The sequence below is a fragment of the Herpailurus yagouaroundi genome, unplaced genomic scaffold (genome assembly GCF_014898765.1).
Source record: "Herpailurus yagouaroundi ecotype Mexico unplaced genomic scaffold, PumYag 100, whole genome shotgun sequence".
NCBI classification, from domain to species: Eukaryota; Metazoa; Chordata; class Mammalia; order Carnivora; family Felidae; genus Herpailurus; species Herpailurus yagouaroundi.
In genome coordinates, this window is record NW_024412391.1 from 89,734,310 (window position 1) to 89,743,835 (window position 9,526).

The following is a 9,526-nucleotide window of genomic DNA, read 5'->3' on the forward strand; positions in this document are numbered from 1 at the left end:
ATGGAATAAGGCCCCTGGCTGAGGGCAGGATTGGCGATGGATGGCGGATGACCAATGCATCAGTCAAGAGAGAAGAGGAACCCCCAGGGATACATTACACTCACAAGAGCAGAAACTGAGCTATATATAACATCTTCTCTCCTGACCTTTTATTCTACTAGATGCGGGAAGGAGAGCCTCCTGCAAATGTCCTCGGGGAGAGCAAGATTACAACGAGGATAAGGGTTGGTGTTCTAGGAAGAGTCAGCAGACAAGGGAATTTGTTTCTCTGGAACAAGTGGGACTGAGGGCAGCAGGGAGAGTTTGGTGGGAAGGAGAGAATGAGAGGTGACGTTTAAAAGGGGCTCTAGAGCATAAGGAGAAACTAAATGGCCAGTGAGTCTTGGGGCCAGAAGCCAAGTATGACAAGATTTGGGGTCTACAGGATTAACTGGAGTCGCAATTCTGAACGTAATTTGGGATTAAGAAAAGTCGGTGCCCTGGGGCACCTGAGTGGCTCAGTAGGTTGGGCGGCCGACTTCGGCTCAGGTCATGATCTCCAGGTTCATGTGTTCGAGCCCCGCGATGTGCCCTGTGCTGACAGCTCAGAGCCTGGAGCCTGCTTCCGATTCTGTCTCCCTCTTTCTCTGCCCCTCCCCGACTCACGCTCTCTCTCTCTCTCTCTCTTTCTCTCTGGCAAATAAGTAAACATAAAAAAAAAGAAAAAAGAAAGAAAAAAAAGAAAAAAAAGTCGGTGCCCCCGTAGGGCCTTGGTTTGTTTCACTGAATGATGGTTACAGCAGATTGGCCTTTGCCTGGGTTCCAACTAGAATAACCTATTTTGGTCCCCGGGAAAGCCGTTTCTCAGAAGTACAAACGAAGATAATGGTTAGTCCTCAGGACTTGTGAAGGCAACCTCACAAGCTGGCTCTCAGAGGAAGGATGAGAGGAGCAGAATCTCAGACAGATGAGCAAAAACATGGAGGAGAGAAGGAGTCAACCACATTCAGACCATGGCCACCACACCTCCAATTGTGGGTACGAGATCTTGCCAGCCTTTGCCCTCCTGAAGCCCTCGTTTTACTCTAGGATCACTGATGTTGCCTGGCACAGGCAGGGTGATTTCCTCAGAACTGTCTGAGCACACGAAGTTTCTGAGAGCTGCCTGCCCTCCATGCCCTGGGAAAGGAGGGATAAAAGGGAGCCCCCTTTCCTGGCTGGTTTTACCTCTGAAGAGTGATGGGCCCAGAGAGACTGAAAATGACTCCCAGGACACGGCTGCCTCCCCAGCAGCGAAGCCTAATGGCTTTACCAAAAGTCTCTCGGCTTTTTCTCAAAGCTTGAGAACACCATGCAAGCTACTTCCAACCTGGCTGAAGGGAACAACATGGAGAAGAATTTAGGAAAGTCTTCTCTTTCCATCTGCCCCAGAGACAGAGATGCCAGCATCATCAAATGTGAAAAAAGTGAAATCCACTTGAGAATTATTGTTTATATTCATTTCAGCCAAAAATACGGTAGAAAGTGTTCACACTGTTTAAACATTTAGTATAAAAGATGAAAATAGAAATATTTTTTTATTTTATTACTTAAACTAGATTAAAAAAAAATTTTTTTTAATGTTTATTTTTGAGAGAGAGTGGGAGTGGGAGAGGTGCAGAGAGAGAGGGGGACACAGAATCGGAAGCAGGCTCCAGGCTCTGAGCTGTCAGCACAGAGCCTGAGGTGGGGCTTGAACTCACAAGCTGTGAGATCATGACCTGAGTCAAAGTCAGCTGCCCAACTGACTAGAGCCACCCAGGCGCCCCTAAAGTAGTTTTTAAGTAATTATAATAAATCCCTCCTGTTTTCTTAAATAAGTTTTCCTGTAAGAGAAAATAGAGGGCACTGAGTTTTAGTTCATTATATATCACCCTTCAGATAGGTTCACTAGGGACCCAGAAAAATATTTTTTTAAGTTTTTCTGTATTATGAAACTTGTGTTATAGGCACCTATTGAATATGCCTTAAATAACTCAGGAATGTGTGTGTGTGTGTGTGTGTGTGTGTGTGTGTGTACATGCATGTGTGTATGAGAGAGAGCACTTTAACAATTAGAGAAAATACATTTGAACACTGTTTATCAAAGTTCTTTCTGGAGACCTAAACCAGGTAACTAAAGAGATAGGAACGTCACGGTGCATCCATGGTCCCTGGATGGATTCCAGTGACATGTATCATTCAAACTTATTTAAAGCAATTTGTATGCAGGCAAGTAAGGCAATAAAGAACATGTGAGTTAAATGAAAGCAAAATCAAGTGAAGTTTTGAGACAACTGTCTATGTAATTCTCTCTTTAAATATTCCTTTTGATGAAAGGGAAGTTGTGAAATCAACCTACACTAATCAAATTACTCCAAATAAAATTGCTCGGGCACTGTTTTAAGTGCCCCTTATTAAAAATCTAACCCCATGAATATAAAAGTAGCACTTCATTTTAATCTAAAAGTGGAATATGTGGACAAGAAACCAGAGATGTGGATTATTGCCAGCTACGCCAGTGACCATTTTCACAACCTTGTAGGTCCTCACCTATAAGGAAGGAACAATAATACCCATCCCACCTCCCCTCCAGGATTGTCCTAAAAAATAAATGAGATCTCTTTTAACTTCAGAAGCACTCTGCAAATGGAAGGGATTATTATTCAATTTTCCTTTAGAGTTACACGGTGCCTTACCATTTGCAGAAAAAGGGACTGCACATGAACTGAAAGATAAAGCCAGGCTCCCCTGAGTCTTAGCTGTTCTCTGCTGGGCCACCTCATACCCCCTCCTGCAGTTGAATACAGAAGAATAGACTTCAGGGCAGAAGGTGGAGGCAGATTGTTAGGCTTCTCTTCCAACTTCATCAAGATTCTTGGCTTTCTTCTTCATACCAGTAGTTTGAATTATTAGGTAGCAGACATGCTGTCAAAAGCCTGGATAATTATCTGTCATTTTCCATGTCTGAAGGCAGCCTTCCACCTCTGCAGTTAGATGGATAATCTGTGCTTGCATTCCAAAATTTATTATATTTGGATTTTATGTGGGTGTGCATGATCCCTCCAGGGAGAAACCTCAAGGAACCTGTATTCTCCTCCCCACCCCAACCCACACCCCCCACACACAGCCCCACACCCCACACACACACCCCACACACACACACACACACACACACACGCTGCCACCACCACTCCCTCTGCCACACACACATTCCAAAGTAGGGCTCTGTGGACCAAAAAGGGACCAACAACTTTGGATATTTGTCCGTTAATCTTTCAACTCTACATATATGTTGATATTCTTATTTTCATTATCATTTTCCAACCCAATCAATATTTGATCCTCTGCAGTCAAATGAAAACAAAACAGCCAACACTGATAGGCCTTTTCCTTAAGCTACCATTGCTGTTTGCAAAAGTCTATTTCATTCCACGGAAAAGATGATGGTAGTAGCTTTAGAGTTGAGGATGTCCCTTAAAGAGCTGTTCAGTAAAGGCAAAAAAGCAAAATGCTGATTCAGTAGAGAACTGTTTTGAGTTGTTTTTCCAGCTGCAGGAACTGATCCACAATGATTTATCTCTGTCTCCACCCGGGTTCTCTGTGGGACCAACAGCATGCATTTTTAAGACATCTTGTAGGGGTTGGAAGAAAAACCCCTTCGCTCATTCTGAAGTTCTATTCAGATAATAGTAATCATGATGAACAATCATGTATTTATTTAGAGTGAATAATGAATGTAGTCTCTCAACAGACTGTTGGATGTTCACGGTGCGCTAGGCCCTGAATAGACACAGACGAAAGAGTCTGCTCTCCAAGATGCAGACACGCAGCCAGTCAGCAGAGTGAAGGCTGACGTACAGCAGAGCATAGGAGCCTCTCTGCTTAAGAACAGGAGGAGAGGGACTGGAATCAAAGGAACCTTGAAGGGGAAATCAGAATTTTTCCTGCAGACACTGATCTGAAGCTCTTTCATGGAGGCATACAGAAAGCATGAGGATTGTGAGCAGTGGTGAGGAGTTCCATATGGCTTGAGTTTAAGACTCCATCTTCTGGAGTTGGGCGGAGGTCAGATCGTAAAGACAGTGCAGGCCACACAGGGACTTGATGCTTCCCCCTTTAGTCAATGGCTCTTAGAGCAGCAGTGGCCACTTCACCTGAAATCTTGTTAGAAATGCAAAATTTAGGGCCCTGCCCCAGACCTGTTGATTCAGAAACTCAAAAGTCTGTGCTTTAACAACCTCTTTAATTTATTCTCATGCAACAAGTTGAAGAACCACTGAGTTTGCAACACTGCCTGCACATGAGGGGTCTGCTCTATGGTATCCAACCTGTGCAGTCCTACAGGATCCCAAGCTCAGAACAGCCCATGCTTGGTTTAATGCTCTGCTGCCACCATTTTGAAATTCTTAATTAATTTTTGAACCAGGCCTCACATTTTTTTTTTGCACTGGGGCCCACAAATTACATAGCCAATCCTGGGCAGGTGATTCTAAACATTTTTTTAATGTTTATTTATATTTGAGAGAGATAGAGCATGAGTGGGGGGAGGGATGGGCAGTAAGAGAGGGAGACACAGAATCTGAAGCAGACTCCAGGCTCTGAGCTGTCAGCACAGAGCCCAACGTGGGGCTCAAACCCATGATCCATGAGACCATGACCTGAGCTAAAGTCAGATGTCTAACCAACTGAGCCAACCAGGCAAACCTCCCAGGTGATTCTAATGGCAGCCAGTGCGGAGAACTGCCAGGTTAGGGAATGTAGTAGAAATAATGCAACTCAACTCCAATAAGACATTTAACAAAACTGCAGGATGGCCTCATAGTCAAGTTGGACAAATGTTGAGTGAATCAAGTTATAATCATGTGGATTAAAAATTAATTGATAAAAATTCAAAAATTGGCTAAACTGGACTAGTGATAAGCCTAAGGAGTCCTCCTGGCAAGTTACAGATCTCTTTTCTGTTCTGACAGAAATGTTAATTTGGATAAAGATATTAAAGTAATGCTTATGTGTTTAAAGATGACACCATCCAATACTCTGGTTGAGAGAATAAAAATACACCTACCATCAATGGTGTGCTGGAGCTGGTGCACATACGTTCACAAGAAGAGACTGTGTACATCTCATCCCCAACTCACTGCTTCATGGCATTACACCTAGCCTGAAATCAGCCACGATTGGAGTATGTGAATGACAGAGGCTGGGAAACAGTTCACAAAGCCCATTGTTAAACAATTATCTGCAACACTCCTGATCACCACCGCTCTTTATTGAGGACCTGATTTAATTCACATTGTATCATTCCACGTGTTGCATTTTGCAGAGAAGAAAACTAAGGGTAATACAGGCTGGACAATTTTCCTAACATCCATAAGTAGAGACGCCAAATGTCAACATCAACACCGTGTGCAAACATAGTTTTTCCACAATGTGCCCTATCAGTGAGAAAATCAGAATATGGAAGGCCTTTAGCAGGTTCAAATAAAGTCCAAATTCAGCAAGATAAACACAAAATCCAATCGTAAGACTCTTGACTTAGAATCCAAACAATTGCACAAGTATCAGATGGGAAAAGAGGGTTTAACTACAGACCTATAAAAGGAGCTTAGGGATATTTGAGAATATGCTCTGAATTGATCAGCAGTGATGCCCATCCCTGACATGGGCATAAACTGGATGACATATTCATGAATCCATCATGACCTGGGCCACATAGTACCAAGCCACCAACAATGGCCCCTTTCCTGTCATATCTTTCCCACCCCTGTCCATCCCCTTCACTGTGTTCATTCCATCAGATTAAAGCACTCTCTTTCAAGTGAATATTCAGTCAATTCAAAGTTTGGGAAGATTTCTCTATGGGGGATGATTCTTCTCCAGTGGGATTCTCCTCTACTTCTTCCACGTATCTTCAGAGCAGAGGCAGAGAGGAGTCTAGCCTTTGTGCTGTCCCCTGGGTCCCCACTGGTGGCCAGTGAGGTCTCCCTGATTCCCCAGGTCATGAGTCCTCCCTGCAAGGTGTCCTGCTAACACACACTGTGAAGGTCTGCACCTCCCACCACGTACCCCATGGTCCGCTCCTCCCTCACCTACTCGTCCTGAGCCTTCCAGCCTACAGTTCTAACAGCATTTCTGTGCCCCCTCACCCTAAACAGGATGCGCAAAACTTCTGCATCCCTACCCTTCCACCCTATGACTATAACAAAAAATTACCACATCATCAGTCATTAAGGAAAGGAAAATTAAAATCTCGGTGTGATACTACACACCCATGAGAATGGTGAAAATTAAAAAGACACTACAGCAAGTGTTGGTGGGTATAGAGATTAACTGTAACTCTCCTACACATCTCGTGGGAATGTAAAACTCAGCATGTCCGTGAATGGCCCAGTCTTTCCCCAGTTGGGTATTCACGAAAGAGAGCTAAGTGCATGCAATGCCGAGGCTTGAACAGGGAGTTATGTCTCATCCGAGCCACCTGAGGCCCAAAGATTATATGTGGCATCCTGAGAAGGAATGGGACCTGGGGTCATTTTTAATAGGATCTTTCCCAAGAGGACACCTGTCATAGGATGAGGGAACAAAGATAGTCCAGGTGAGATGGGGCATGGTGAGGGGTGGACTCAGAAAGACCCTCAGCAGAGCAGGGACCCTTGGATGAGACCAGGAAGGGCTCCAGGTCCAAAATGCACCGCAAGGAGATGCCACCCTCATTTTCCATACTGCACCTTCTTGCCTGTTACCAGCGGGTAAAAGAGATTTAATTCTAAGTCCAATGCAAGGGTGTTGAAATATCCACTAGACTGAACATTGTAATTATCAAACAGAAAGTCTGAGGACCTTCCATCACCTAGGAAATATCAGAGACGTCACAGGTCCTGCCACAGGATGGTGGAAAACCTTGGGACACAAAAATAAATATGCACTTGGATCACATCCCCAGAATAGTACCTATTTAATCAACTTGCTATGCTATAAAATGCCTTAAAATACAGAAAATGCTTGACTAAATCATAGTGCATCCATATAATGGGCCAGTATGAAGATAACTTAATGACTTTCATTAATCCCCATGTTATAGCCTGGTGTCATATTTCCTACTGGTTTCTTCCAGCAGAGTCCTGGGTTCGAATCTTCCCCATGAAGCACTTTTGGATACTGCCAGATGACCTTCAGGACCTCTTGACCAGGACAATCCACAGGCAGGAAAAAATGGAAAAATAAATTTAAAATCTTACGTTAACAAAGTGCTGAGCCAGAGCAGGAAGTCTAGAGCAAGGGACTTAACACAAATAATGACCTTCTGCTTGCCATCATTGGCACCTCCTAACTGTTCTCACTGTTCCCAGTTGACGGTGTTTTCTTCCCACAGCACAGAAAGCCTTTAAAGAAACACCATTTAATAGCTTCCCTTCCATCTGGGTCAAATCCATACTCCTCACCCCAGCCCCCCACACTGTGTGTGACCAGATGCTCCCCAGCTGCCGCTGTTCCCTGAAGCTCAAGCATATGTGCACCCCATGGCCTTTGCACCTCCTGTGTCCTCTGCATGGGTCCATTTCCTCCTGACCCACTCTCTCCCTACCCATGTCTCTGTTCAAATGTCACCAACCAGAGAAGCCCACTCCCCACCCCGACATCACTCTATCGCTCCCACCTCCATTTATTGTACTTAGAACATAGCTCTTATCACTATCTGCCATGGTTTATATTGGTGTTTTCAACAGCCAACCCTCCCTAGAATATAGGAATATTTTGGCTAGAACTCCAGTGCCTAGAGTAGCGCCTGGCACCTGATGGGCTCTTCATAAGTTCTTGACGAACTGCGGACCCCCAGCCAGAGAGGCAAGGAGGGCATGGTGGAGGGAGGGGACAAGGTGAGTGGAGGCTGATGTGGGGCTAGGAGAGAACAAGTTCTTGAGCCAGGGAGAGCCCTGCAGACCCTCCCATTAGCTGATGGGAGGCCTGCCTCTCACGTGTGGTTGGCAGTGTTCTCCTGGGACAGTCATTTGACAAAGCTGCCATGTAAGGTCATCTGCCCCTCCCCCTGTGCCCACAGCACGATGGGCTCCATCCCCCTCCCTCACACACTCCTCATATACTCCTGAAATAAACCAGCCTTCTCTAGCTTCCCAGGCCTGGAGGGAAAAGACCTTATTTGGGGTGATGGGGATGGCTGCATTTCCATTATTATTTTGTTTGCACCTCAGTGCTCCTCCCTCTTTCTCCCTTTTCCTGCCAAAGTACCCTTTGCAGCACCTCCTTCCTTTCTTACCAGCCCATCCTCCACTCTGGCTCCTCTCTGCTGTACACACCGAATTACAACCAGGACAGAACGAAGCCTCACGGGATGTTGGGCTCTCCCCCCCCTCTTCCTCACACTCAACACTGTTGACTGGTCTGCATTCTAGTCTTCAGGGTCTCATCCTCACCTACACGGCCACCCTTGGAGTTAGAAACTTTTGTCCCCACCAGTGCATGGAAACCTCTCCCCCGAAAGTCACCAAAGAGCTCCTATCGAGCAAACCCTTAAGATTAACCTACTAGATTTCTTCAGAGCTTTCAGACATAGTTTCTTGCTGCCTACTCCAAGAGAAACGTTCTGCTTCTATGGTTTGTGTCACTTTCTTTCCTCTTTCTGCTCCTATCTCTAATACTTTCCTAGCCTTACACAGTCTTCTCCTCGACCAGTTGCTATTGATAGCCACATAGGCTGTGCGCTACACAACTCCAGAGTTTGCCCTTCCCCTGGACATTGATATGATCAGTGCCTGGAAATGTGCCGTGCACAACCTGCCCAACTGTGCAAAGAAGCTCCATATCCACTCTACATGTTACTATTCACAATATTCCATTTCTATGCACTGTACTTTTCACTCTTCATTCTCACACTGGGCAAATTCATCTGATCCAATAACTTTAAACACTGTATATATGATGATGACTTCGTCCTAAATAGATAATCTCCAGTTCATGATTCTGGGTTTATGTAAGAAGCGTGTATTTTTATTGGTATTCTGGACATTTCTCTCTGGGTGACCCACAGACATCTCAAATTCAACATTTCCAAAACTCAACTCAGTGTCTTTGTCACTCATCAAAGCAAATGTTCTCCTGTATACCCAGTTTTGGTTAATGGATCTATTATCCATCTGGTGACCCAAGTCAGAACTCCAAGAACCATCCTTTAATGCTTTTTCTCCCTCACTTGCTAAATGTCATATTTCCCAAGGTCCTGCTAAATGAATGTATCCCACCTCCCCTTCCCTACTCTTCCAAATACGCCGCTCTTCATCTCCCTGAGGTTCTTGCAAAAGGTTCCAGTATCTCTCCCTCTGCAATCCAACTTGAGCTCCGTACCCTTAATTAAGGGTCTTAATAAAACACAAATCTGACCTTGTCACTTTCCTATTTTAAAATCCTCATTACCTTGAAAATTATATCTAATCTTTCACAACTAGTACCCTCTTGCTGGTGCTCTGGTTTCATATCATGCCAATTTCTACCTACACCTCCTACCCCAGTC